Source organism: Dermacentor silvarum, chromosome 1, assembly GCF_013339745.2.
Source record: "Dermacentor silvarum isolate Dsil-2018 chromosome 1, BIME_Dsil_1.4, whole genome shotgun sequence".
In the NCBI taxonomy this organism is placed as follows: Eukaryota; Metazoa; Arthropoda; class Arachnida; order Ixodida; family Ixodidae; genus Dermacentor; species Dermacentor silvarum.
The window spans coordinates 359,052,137-359,064,452 of NC_051154.1; positions in this window are offsets into that span (position 1 = coordinate 359,052,137).

Sequence of the window (12,316 nt, forward strand, 5' to 3'; positions counted from 1 at the left end):
ATCTCGGAGGTACGCGCGAACACTTAGTTAGTATACGTACAACGCGTCCCCCACTATTTATTTCCAGGTGCGTCTGAAGTATCCAGTGATCTTCGTATGACATTGTCCACTTGATCTTATTAAACATACGGGAGATCCAAAGTGATAAAGCTATACCGCAAGGTCTTAAATCCCGGCGAAAATTCACACTATACCTTCAGAGTACATTGGCTATAATATCTACAGAACGTTCTATCACACATGTATACCTTATGTAGCCGCCATCACATGTGTTTGGTGGGATTCTGCGCAAACGCGAGGAAGGATCTATGTGCCAAAGCACACTTCGTTGGCAATCAGTGCCAGCGGGGCTGAGGCCTCGCTTTTCCATCGAAAGAGAAAGGCGTTTAGAGGTGGCTGTAGGCAACCATTATGCACATTCTTAAATATTTTTTGTAGGACATGAGTGCGATTGTAAAGTTACAGAGCGTGCTCCTAAACAACCAATGGAGTTGATGCCATGGTGTTCTCTGTTACGTGGTTCTTTTTGCCGGGCTGTGAAGTGTGAACGAAGCTTGCACGTTCATTGGTAAATGGAAGCGATAAGCCCTGGCATCCCGGCCGCCACGGTTCAAAATGATAAGCTATGTAGGCCGATGCTAAGAGCGCTTGGAAAGACACGTGGTTATTCCAAAAAATGCGGTAAGAAACCTGAGTATGTGTCGGCTTCTCTTCTGACGGACATGTGGGCTTCGTTCTTGAGAAGCGCGGCTGAGAGCCCTGCGTACTAGATGCGCATAAATGTTTACACGGGGTGTTTTATGCGAACGCATTATATGCCCCATTACGCGAAAATCCGTCGTAGTCGGTGTGACGGATATGTGATACTAAAAATAGCCCGACAACGCAAAAAAAAACACATCCAAAATGCTCGGATTGACGTCAAATTGTTTAGAAAGGTTCCTGCAAACAAAGTAAATTGATGGCTTTGAAAAGAAAATTTGTTACATTTCTGTCTGGGTGAGAATCGAACCCGGGCCTGCGGGGTGCGAGACGAGCATGCTTCACCGACATCGCCGCGGCTCCACGATTCTGGCTGACTAAAGCACGCCTAGTGCGGGCGTCATTGCACACGTCACGTCGCACCCATCTGGATAACTAAAGGTGTCGCCTAGTGCATGCGTCTTGGGCGCGTGAAGACGCAGCCAGTTGGGAGGAGGTGGTGCCACATCATGAGTGCATAAAATGAGCGCGATTTATAGGTTTTATGCTTTCATATTCACACAGGTAAGCAGTCTTAAGTGTCTCTGCCGAATGTTTTAATGCGTCAGCATTCTTAGGAAACCCACCCATGAAATGTCCGTCGGTCTGTTGGTCCGTAACACGATACGCTCTATAAATAAAAGCAGAATAAATTCGAAAGGACAAAATGTTCACATAATGCGAAATTTGAGCCCAGCTCCACGTATTTTCATTTCGCGATATGTTGCCTGGCCCGGACAATCTGTCTCATGCGGCACGTTGCCAACGGAGTGAAGTGTGGCTCGAGTGCCTCGCTTATCGGGAAATCGCGAGAAGCAGTGCGTGATGATGATGATGATGATGATGATGATGATTTATTGGCATCCCCTTTGAAACGGGGCGGTGACAAATAGTCACCTAGCCTGCTTGATTTAATCAGGTATATTATACATGTTCTTTATCTAGCCTTTTTGTATACCTCTCATTATTTTTATTTTTCAAGAATTTACCTTATACCGCTGCCTATGATTTTAAGAGATCAGGTCGTATCCATCTTTTCCCTGCTTTTTTTCCACCAGTACTCTAATCGTCTCTTGCTGATCTCTACGACTGATCTGTTTATGTTTCCTTCCACATTAAACCCAAGCGCTTCTGGGAGTTGCACGTTACCTACGGTTCTCGCTGGGTGGATCCCATCGCATTGCATTAGGATGTGCTGAGTGGTCTCTGTATTTTTACTGCAACATACACATGTCTCATCTAGTTCCGAATATTTGTTCCTATATGTTTTCGTCCTTAGGCAACCGGCTCGAGCCTCAAATAGCAAGGCACTGCCCTTTGTGTTATCGTACAAATTTTCCCATCTAATTTCTTTCTTCTCATTCTTGTAAATCTCCATTGTCCTTTTTGTTTCCATTCTTTGCATCCAATTCACGGTCTCTATTTCTCTCACTTGCTTTCTGATGACCCCTGGTTGTCTATTTACAGTTTCGATTATCCTGTACTTGGTTGCCAACTTCCTTGACCTCTTCCTCCAATCTGTGTCCACGCTTTTCATGTAGAGATACTTGTGCACTTTAGCCGCCCATTTATTTTCATCCATATTCCTGAGCCTTTCTTCAAATCTAATTTTGCTCTGTGCTTCTCTGACTTCAAAAGAGGCCCAACCCATGTCACCCTGCACTGCCTCATTTGTCGTATTACCGTGTGCTCCCAAAGCCAACCGGCCTACTGATCTTTGGTTAACTTCCAAACCCGCCAATATATCCGATTTTAAGCATATAATGTCATTTGCAAATGTTAGCGCTGACACCATTACTCCTTTCCAGATTCCACGCACCACCTCATACTTATTGTGGCCCCATAGTGCTCTGTGTTTCATTATTGCTGCATTCCGCTTCCCCTTTATTTTCAGATTATCTTGGTGGTTGCTTGAGTAATTCTTTCCTTCGTTTATGTGTACGCCGAGGTACTTATATTGCTTCACTATGGGTATTACTTGCTGTTGAATTGACACCACGAAGTTACTCGTGTGTTCATTAAAGATCATAATCCCTGATTTCTCTGTGCTAGACTTAAGGCCTAGATTTGTCGCTGCGTTCCCACGGATATTCGCAAGTATCTGTAAATCTTTTTTAATGTCCGCTAGTAGCACAATGTCGTCTGCGTACATCAGTCCAGGGACCTTCTGTTGCACCATTTGTCCATTACGCATGTAGGATAAATCGAAACCTAATCCGCTGTTTTCCAGTCGTCTTTCTATACTCTTGAGATAAAGCGTGAACAGCAATGGTGACAGAGGGCATCCTTGCTTCAATCCTTGGTGAATTCCCACCATTTCATTTCCTTTTCGGCCTTCCCATACCACTTGTACTTGGTTGTCTCGATATATCTCCTTTAGCAGCTCCACGAAATCGTCATCTATGCCTTCGTATTGAAGAATATCCCACAACAATTCCCTGTCTACGTTGTGATAAGCTCCTTTAATATCTAGAAATGCTATCCATAAAGATCTTTTCTGAGCTACTGAAATCTCTATGCACTGAGTTAGTACAAACATATTGTCTTCTAAGCGTCTGCCTGGCCTGAACCCATTCTGTAGTTCCCCTAATGCATCGTTTTCCTCCAGCCACTTCGACAGTTCTAATTTTATGGTGTGCGCGATTCAAAGCCGCCGCCACAGAACGAGCCTTGGGCGGCACTATGCTTTTCTTCTCACGCTTTCGCCATACCCTCCTCCTCCGCCTCATGTTTCCGCTGCACCCTCCTCCAGCGCTATCCTCCTCACGCTCTCTTCACTATCGCCGCTTTTTTTTATCGTCCGCTGCGCTCCGCGTTCGCTTTTTTATCCGCTGCGCTCGTTCGCTCGGTTACGAGGACGACGCCGAAGGCCGCCGTAGGCACGGGCGCCTAAGAGCTCCGCTCTAATAAACGTTCGCCGTGGTGACTTTCAAACCTACGACCCGCTGCAGAAGCAGTTTCTTACCCACCGCACTAAGCACCCACGCTTGCAGAAGGTGAATATATCTTAATTATGTGAATGTGTTTTACCAGCAGTATAAAACAAATGTCAAAAGAAAACAGTTTCGATGAAGGCTTAGTTGAAACATTTGGTGATGGTGGAATAAAAACTATCTCTAGGACCACATGTAGAGCCGCCTTAGTGCCTTGTAAACGTTAAAAAAATTCCTGTTTTGCCAAAAAGGTAATGCCAAACACGCCACATCCCCGATGCGTTTCGGTGGTCGCGGGATGCGCCTTCCGCTGGGGCGTTCCTTCACTGCCCGAAATGCCGCCGATCTCTGAGGGCTCATGCGCTTCGCGTCGCGCAACACAGACAAATAAGCACTCAATTGGTTGATAACGATTTTAAGGAGGGTGAGGGTTTATATTGATCTCATCAACGATGATAATGGTTCGATGTGGATGGATAAGGCGGCAAAGAGCGAGAAGCGCTTGTAATGGTCGGATCAATTCTGATAAGGTTGATACGGACCGAATAGGGTTGATGAGCGTTTGGTCATGTCCGAGAAGGTTGATGAAGACACAAGGGTTCATAAGGATCTAATCAATTGCGATGAGGCTGATAATGACCGATAAGTTTGATAAGGGTCAGACATAGTTCGATTAAGTTGATAACAACTGTTAAGGGTTGAAAGGGTCGCATCGAGTCCGATAATGTTCATAACGACCGATTAGGGCTGATAAGGGTCGTACCGAGTCCGATAAGGTTGATAACGACCGATATAGTTCATAATGGTCGCATCACCTGTGATAAGGTTGATAGCGACCAATAAGGGTTGATAAGGGTTTATACTGGTCGGATCAAGTTTGATAAGGCTGATAACGACACCGGGCTGCGTGGAGATGAGCAAGTGGCACAATGCTTCAGTGGAGTTTCTGGATACTTTTTGTTTTAGATCATACACCATTTTAAAAAATCGCCTGTGGTAGCGTAATTGTAGTTCTTGAGCTGGATTACTCCAGATGGTGGACACTACTCGCACGAGAAGTCGAAATGACTAATTGACTTATTAAGAAACAATCACTAATTACCTTCCTAATTAATTAGCGGCACACATTGCAATTTACAATTTGTAGCTTGTGAGCTTGCAAGGCATATCCACTTGAAACGACTTATAGGATCGCACAGGATTCGATATATGCGCCGTAGAGATTGTGGCAAAAATGCACTATTGCTCCACTTTTTAACAAACCGCCCTTTTGTGTATTGAAACACAAACCTAACTGGAATGTCCATATATTTCATATATATTTCATAGCTCGCACACTTTGGGGATGTATATCACGAAACAGGTGTTATTCTGAAAATTGGTTTCAAGTGGATACGCCATGCGAACTCACCGGCTACAATTCGTAAGGTGCAATATGTGCCATATAGTAAATAAGTAGAAAGTCAATTAGTGAGCTTTTGTTAATTAGTCAATTAGGTATCTTGTTTTCTCGTTCAAGCAATGTCCGACTGTGAGTAATCCAGCTCAATTATTAGAATTATGTTATATGCCACAGGTGATCTGTATCGTCTAAAACTGCCCGGTATCTGGTTCAAAGGATCACAGCGCGTTATGAAGATTTCGTACTAGTGTATCGCCCGGGGCACGGTTATTTCGTACTAGTGTATCGCCCGGGGCCCGGTTATTGTCACACTACAATATATAGGCCGAGTGCATGAACCTAAATAACCCAACGTGTCATGGGGAACGTCACATCAGATTAAAAAAGTCGCAGTATCGCCCGAAAGGCGAAGCATCAATTGCAATAGCAAATTAGTAGAGAGTTAGACGGAGTAAGGATAGTAGTTTTATCGGCTGGATAAACTTGAACACAATCGCTTACTAACTGAATTAACAAGCATGGTGTCAGCGCGCACAAGCAAACACTCGACGATCCCACTCGAAGACCACAGACAACCATTGTCAAAACGCTGGCGTGAGCAAGCGCAGCCGCAGCAGCGAGCGAAGGTTCGTGGGGTCTATCGCTTCAACGGAAACTGAGCTGCGAAAGCACAGCGCACACAAAGCTATGAGCCGCCTGCAGATCGCTTTCAAGATATGGTGCGGGTGACCGTCCGCAGCCGCTCAAAGTATAAGTGCGCAGTTGCGGGCAGAGTAGAAGACGTACTCCCTCCCTCTCGCGTTGCCTTACCGCTTTCCTCCTTTCACATGCGAGACTGAGTCGCCCGTTCCCCTTTGCGCCGTTGGTCCCGCCGCACGACGTCGCCCCCCTCCCTTCCTCCCATTACCCCACGGCCTTTCGCATGACGGTCGCGTTTGCTGTCCGCCGTGCGTTTGCTCGACGTGAAAGCGCGCGTCCCTCGCGCGCTTTCACTCTCACATACGGCGCGCGGAGACGATTTTATCCCCCGTGGACTTTATACGGAACATCACGGCAACGACGACGACGACGACGGCGACGGCAGAAGTCCGCTTGGAGTGTCCATTAATAATAAATGTGCTGCGCAGTACATTTTGCAGGATCTACAGTCATATGGTTACTATTCGAAGTTAGCTCATGACAATAACGTTACTTTTTTTTCAATCTAATACTACTTCATTGGGGATGAATGCGCGAAAGCTAAAAAACGCACATCACGCCCCTAAAGTTAATAAACGTGCAGCTAGTTGCCATGCCATGCGAAAAAATAGGGGCTAATTATCAAAATAAGGAACACGAAGACACTGCGCACAACAAGTGTCAAGTTGAACAAGGTGCAGCACAACTATTCTTTATCTGCGGGACCTGTTTATGCTAGGAGGGCAGAATGCGAAAACAGCAAGCCAGCATTTTATTTATGATTTTATTGCGATAGCAATTATATGGACACTACAAAGCGGATTTCTGCCGTCATCGTCGCCGTCGCCGTGAGGTTCCGTATGACGTCAACGGCGATGAAATGTCGCCGCACTCCGGACGCTGTATGTGCGAGTAAAAGGGCGCGAGGGACGCGCGCTTTCTCAAGGAGCGAACGCACGTCGCAGAGCAAACGCGTCTTCTGCGCCGTGCTCCCTGAAGGGCTGTAGAAATAGGCGTCTCTTTCCTCCTTTACAGTCACCATATATATGTCAGTCATAAAACTTTATTCTCGGTACTGGGAGTGATGGGTTCTGCGACCCCACCAGATGGCACTCAGTCAGTGCTGAAGGCGACCTCTCGGGCTCGCGCTGTGACCCGGACTTGTACTTCCGGATCAGAGCTCGCCAGCAGGGTCTCCCCCTTTTGCGAGCCTACAAGCTTCTGGAGTTCTTCGGGTGGGGGGTCTGCGGGGCAGTTCCAAAAGATGTGTTCCATTGTGGCTCTCCGACCACATTTCGAGCAATCGGGTTTGAATTCGTCAGGGTTGATGTGGTGCATTCGGACCGGGTTTGGAAGAGTACTGGTTTGGAGTTGTCTCCATTTAACCTCTTGAGCTTTGCTATGACTTTTGTGAGGTGCCGCTAGCGCTTGTCTAGCTAACTTAAAGTATTGGATGATTTCCTGGTAACTGATGAGAGCTTCCTTTGTGCGTTCCGGGCTCGAGACGTTGCTCACGGCTCGGCCGATAGATCCTCGAGACATACTGTGAGCTGCCTCGTTCCCAGGGTTGCCAGAGTGAGCTGGTACCCAGATCAGTTACGCGTCCCCCCTGTTTTCGGGGTAGTTTTGGAGGATTTTGAGAGAGTTTTTTGAGATTCTTCCTCTCGAGTAATTATTAATAGCAGTTTTGGAATCACTTATAACTGTTTCAATTTTGGGGTTAGTTAAAGCTAGTGCTATGGCCGCTTCCTCCGCAACGTTGGAGTGTTTGACTCTGACTCTAGCTATTGATATCGGTTCTCCGTTTGCCGCGGAGACCGCTATCGCGAAGGCGCTGGTATTGCCGCGGTATGCCGCCGCATCAACATACGCCACGTCCTGCCTTCCCCCGTATTTCTTTGCTAGAGTTTTGGCTCTAGCTATTCTCCTACCCTCGTGGTAGGAAGGATGCATGTTCTTTGGTAGAGATTTGATAGTTTTGGTGTTTCTGATCTTTGGGGGGAGTTTCTGCACGTCCTCCACCAAGGGTTCCGCGTTTTTACCTATAGCCATTAGTATTTCTCTGCCGGCTGTCGTTCGGGTTAGTCTGAGCTCTTGTGCCCTCCGGTGGGCCTCGACAATCTCGTCCAAGGTGTTGTATATTCCTAGCTGTAATAGTTTATCGGTAGGCGTGTTGATTGGGAGCCCGATGGCTGTTTTATATGCTTGCCTAATTAGTCCGTCAATCGCTTGTGTTTCCCTCTGCGTTATATATATCGAGAACAAACACGACTTCTTCCGTCGCCTGAAAGGCCGTGGCGGCACGGGAGGGAGGGAGGGGAGGCGACGTTTAGCTGCGGCACCAAATGCATATTTATGTAAACACGTTGCGATCCAGAAGGTGGGTAAGATTTCCCACGCTGCTCGACGAGTGTCCCATTCTGGTCTCATTGAAAACCTCCGAGCCGCCCCCAGAGGCACCGGCAACAGCCACCAACGCCGCGCGCGTTCGGTGCGAACGCGGGTAAAACGCCGACGGCGTCGACAACAGTTCTGCGCGTTGCTAGTGCTGCTGTATGTCAAAGTTTATACAACTGGTAAAACTACTATCCTTACTCCGTATACCTCTCTACTAATTTGCTATCGCAATTCATGCTTCGTCTTTCGAGTGAAACTGCGACAAATTTTTATTTTACACTACTGCTGACTGGAGTGGCACTCGTTGCAGAGTGGGTAACAAACGATGATGACATCATGCAAGTCTCTCAAAGAGAGAGCAGTAAAAAGGAATGTCACAGGCCTGCGTGGCACACGCAGCACACTCACAGCGTAAGCTGGTGGAGCGGCTGAAGAGTAGCTCCGATTTGGACACCACGCACAACAGGGTCTTCGTGGCAGTCTGTTCACCTCGTTTTGACGATAACGATCAGAACTGTCCGCCCGGCGTCGACGGCGAGCTGCGGCTTGTAATGCTATCTGCACAGCCGTCTACTGAGGCCGATAAAGCCTTACAACTGCAACTTACATGTAGGGCACGCTGCGTTTGCAGGCATCTTAACTAGATGGCGCGACCATACTGGCGGAAGCTGGGGATCGCGTTCTTTTTTTGATTGCGCTCCTCGTCTGAATGGCATCTCGTCGTCTGCGTCTGCACACGATGCATTGGCAGGCGCCTTAACTAGATGGCGCCTAGAGCACTGCACGGACCGATTTTTTCAGCCCGGGCCCAGCCCGGGCCTCATTTTACATCAGGCGTGCCCGCCCGAGCCAGAAAAAAAAGTTTTATGGCAGGACCGGGGGCCGGCCCGGGCCCGGAAATATACGTTACCCGCCCGGGCCCGGCCCGCCACCCCTTTGCCTTAGGCCCAAGCCCGGCCCGAGCCAAAATATTTTCTCTCAACTTCGTGGCCACACTGCGATGTGCGCGAGAAGAAGACGAAGAACCGAAGCAGCCACCTTGTGCAGTTCATATTACTATTACTATTGTAGCGCCCACCGACGCTGCTAAGCGGGGACGCTTAGGTAGGCGCTCATGGCCGGCGCTTGGGGCCGGCTGCGAATGACGACGACAATAAAGTTGGGCGGCGCGTGCTAACGGCGCAAGCACGGCACGCGCCAGTCTGTTCTAAAAGCGTGCCGAGCTGGTCTCCTTGTTCTGGCGCTCCGCTGCGACCCCTCGGTTGTCGACACTATCTAGGCAAGGCTGACTAACTTTGTATAGACTACTTTATTTCTTCTTATATCGGTTCACTTCTCATCTTCACTTACTCATTTATTTTCCTTTTTTTATTACTTATTTATTTCTAAATTATTTTAATTTAATTTTCGATCATAATACCACCCGGTTCGAGGCCTAACCCCCACAGTGGGTTTGTTCCATCTATTGAGGCATCGTCATCATCATTCTGCCTGCGCCGTCACCACTTGACAACAACTACTACTTCTTCAGGCAAGTAGACTCCGTCGACCGACATTTCATTTCTAAAGAGTTCCGTGACGAAGTCAGCCTGTGCCAGCGAGGCTTTAAGGACGTACACAGCCGTTCTTTGACGCTGTCGCAAGCGTCGTGTGGCAATTATGTAACAACGGCGTCTTTCTCTTTCCGAGGTGCTACAGGAACATTCGAAAACGGGCAGTGGCTATTCTCCCGGCAGCCGGGAGAACTTCTGCAACGAATTTCTGCCGGCACTCACCTCCTATTGGCTCTTGGAAGGTTAGGGTGTTAGGTTCTCTTATCTTAGGTTAGGTTAGATTCGGTGAAATTAGGTTATGTGATGTTAGGTTAGGGAGCACCTGCAGGCCGTTTTTCCCCGGCAGTTGGTCATGTGACTTCCGAGCGCCAATAGCAGGTGAGCGTCGGGAGAAATGCAGCCGGGAGAATAGACTCACCCTCGAAAACGACTGGCCACAGCTTCCGCGGGTCAGCAAGTCGCCATCTGTGGTTGTGCTGAAGCCGAGTCCATGCTTGGCGGCATACGACCACCCTCTCGGATGCACGGAATACGGCGGGCATTTTGGGGTCTTCTCCTCCTGGCGCGTCTCTGCAGGCACAGGTGAATGATCTTTTTGATGTTGTACAACAGAAATTACACCGTTCCTTGCATGAACGACAAGCCCATCGCTTGAAGGGACGGTGACTCCTTTTCGCATAAAGGCATTCACTCTTCTGGATGGATGCATGCAGAGCAATTGTTTCAAGTTGGCGTATGCCCCTATAATATGGGCTCAGTGAACGTGATTCATAAAACTATCACAAAACATTGTTAGAGAAGGATATAGCTTAAACATTGCTATTTCTGTGGTAACAAAGAAAAAAGAGAGAAGGTCCTGCTTCATTGTGAAGAAGGTGTTCCGTAGCATGAATGATAAACGTGCGCATCCTTCGATGGGATGCGCACGTTCGTCACCGAAAGATTATGCAGAAACTCCACAGGAGTTGTCTAAGCATGCGTAAGCATTGTGCCACTTGCTCATCTCCAGTAGCCCAGCTTCATTCGTGCCGCAAAACTGTGAAACTGTATAATCAGTTTCCCACCTGCATGGTCCTTTGTGACTGCAGTATACCGTAAATAAATTTTATTTATTTTGATACCCTAAGGGCCCACAGCGGCATTACATATGGGGGGTGACATAAATCAGAACCCGATTTTCACAAATCAAGGAGCATTGCAGGTGGTAAATACAGCACCTTGGGATACAGCAAGTCGTGAAACATATTAACAAGGTAAATATTCTTTAAAAAGTCACACTCAACGAAGCAAGGACAAAATAGCGATAGCGAATAAGTGCTCTGGGAGAGAAAAATGTTACTAAAAGTGTTACGATTGTAAATACGTTAGTAATTATAGCTGATTGAAATAAAGAAGACTCTGTTATCGTGGCAATTCTGGAAGGTAACTCATTCCATTATTTTATTAATAAGGTTAAGGGCGAATTCTTGTATTTTTCCGTCAGGGAGAAGATAGGGTTAACATTAAAAGGCATGATCGATGCGATGTGAAGTATGAGGTGGCGGTAAAATGTGTGACCGGGCAAATGATGTGTTGCTGTGATACAGTGTGTGAAAAAAAGCATAATCTGGCGAATTTTCTGCGGATTGCGAGTGGCGGCATGTTGAGTGTTTGCTTCAAAGATGAAACGCTTTGAAATCGGGAATAGGTTGACATGATGAATCGCGCTGCTTTATTCTGGACGGATAAATAATAAAATAAGAATAAAATTGATCTAACTCGTATGGACCCTTATCAACCCTTAGCGGTCCTTATCAACCTTATCAGACTCGATACAACCCTTATCTGCCCTTATCGGTCGTTATCAACCTTGTCGCCATTGATCCGATCTTTATGATCCCTTATCTATTTTTGTCAACCTTATCGGACATGATCCGACCCTTATCAACCATTACCGGTCCTTATCAACCTTAATGGACTTGATCGGTCCTTATCAACCTTATCAGAATTGCTCCGACCATTATAAGCCATTATCGCTTTTAGTACCTTATCTATCCGCGTCGAACCATGATCAACCGTCATGAGACCCATATAATCGTTCTCAACTCATTGACATTTTATCTGTCTTGCCGCGCGACGCGAAGGGCATGAGCCCTACGAGATAGGGGGCATTTCGGTTGGCGAAGAAACGCCCCAACGAAAGGTGCCTCAACGGAATGCGTAAGCATTCTTTTGCAAGTACCCCAGCAAAATCAGTCCGTCCCGTGACCCTTCATTCCTGCAAAGTAAATGCATAATTGGTGAGGTTAGCACATGTAATTGTTATTATAGAGTAATAGTAGATGATCAGTAGCGTTAAAAAACAAAAAAAAAACTTTGACGGAGATTACAACCATTGACCACAGCGTGGCAGGTCCTTGTGAGCCACATTGCATTCATGGGAGTGAAAGCGGTGAAAGTTGCTTTAGCCTCAATTTAAGTAACATACGGTTTAGGTCAAAAGGATATTAAGAGCTAGGTTTCTCTCCATTTCCCGAGTTTTCTACAGTCGTACAGTAATGCGTAAGTATTCTTTGATTCCGAACCTCAGAAAAATCTGTCCGTCCCGTCACGCCTTACATCCGCTAAAATAA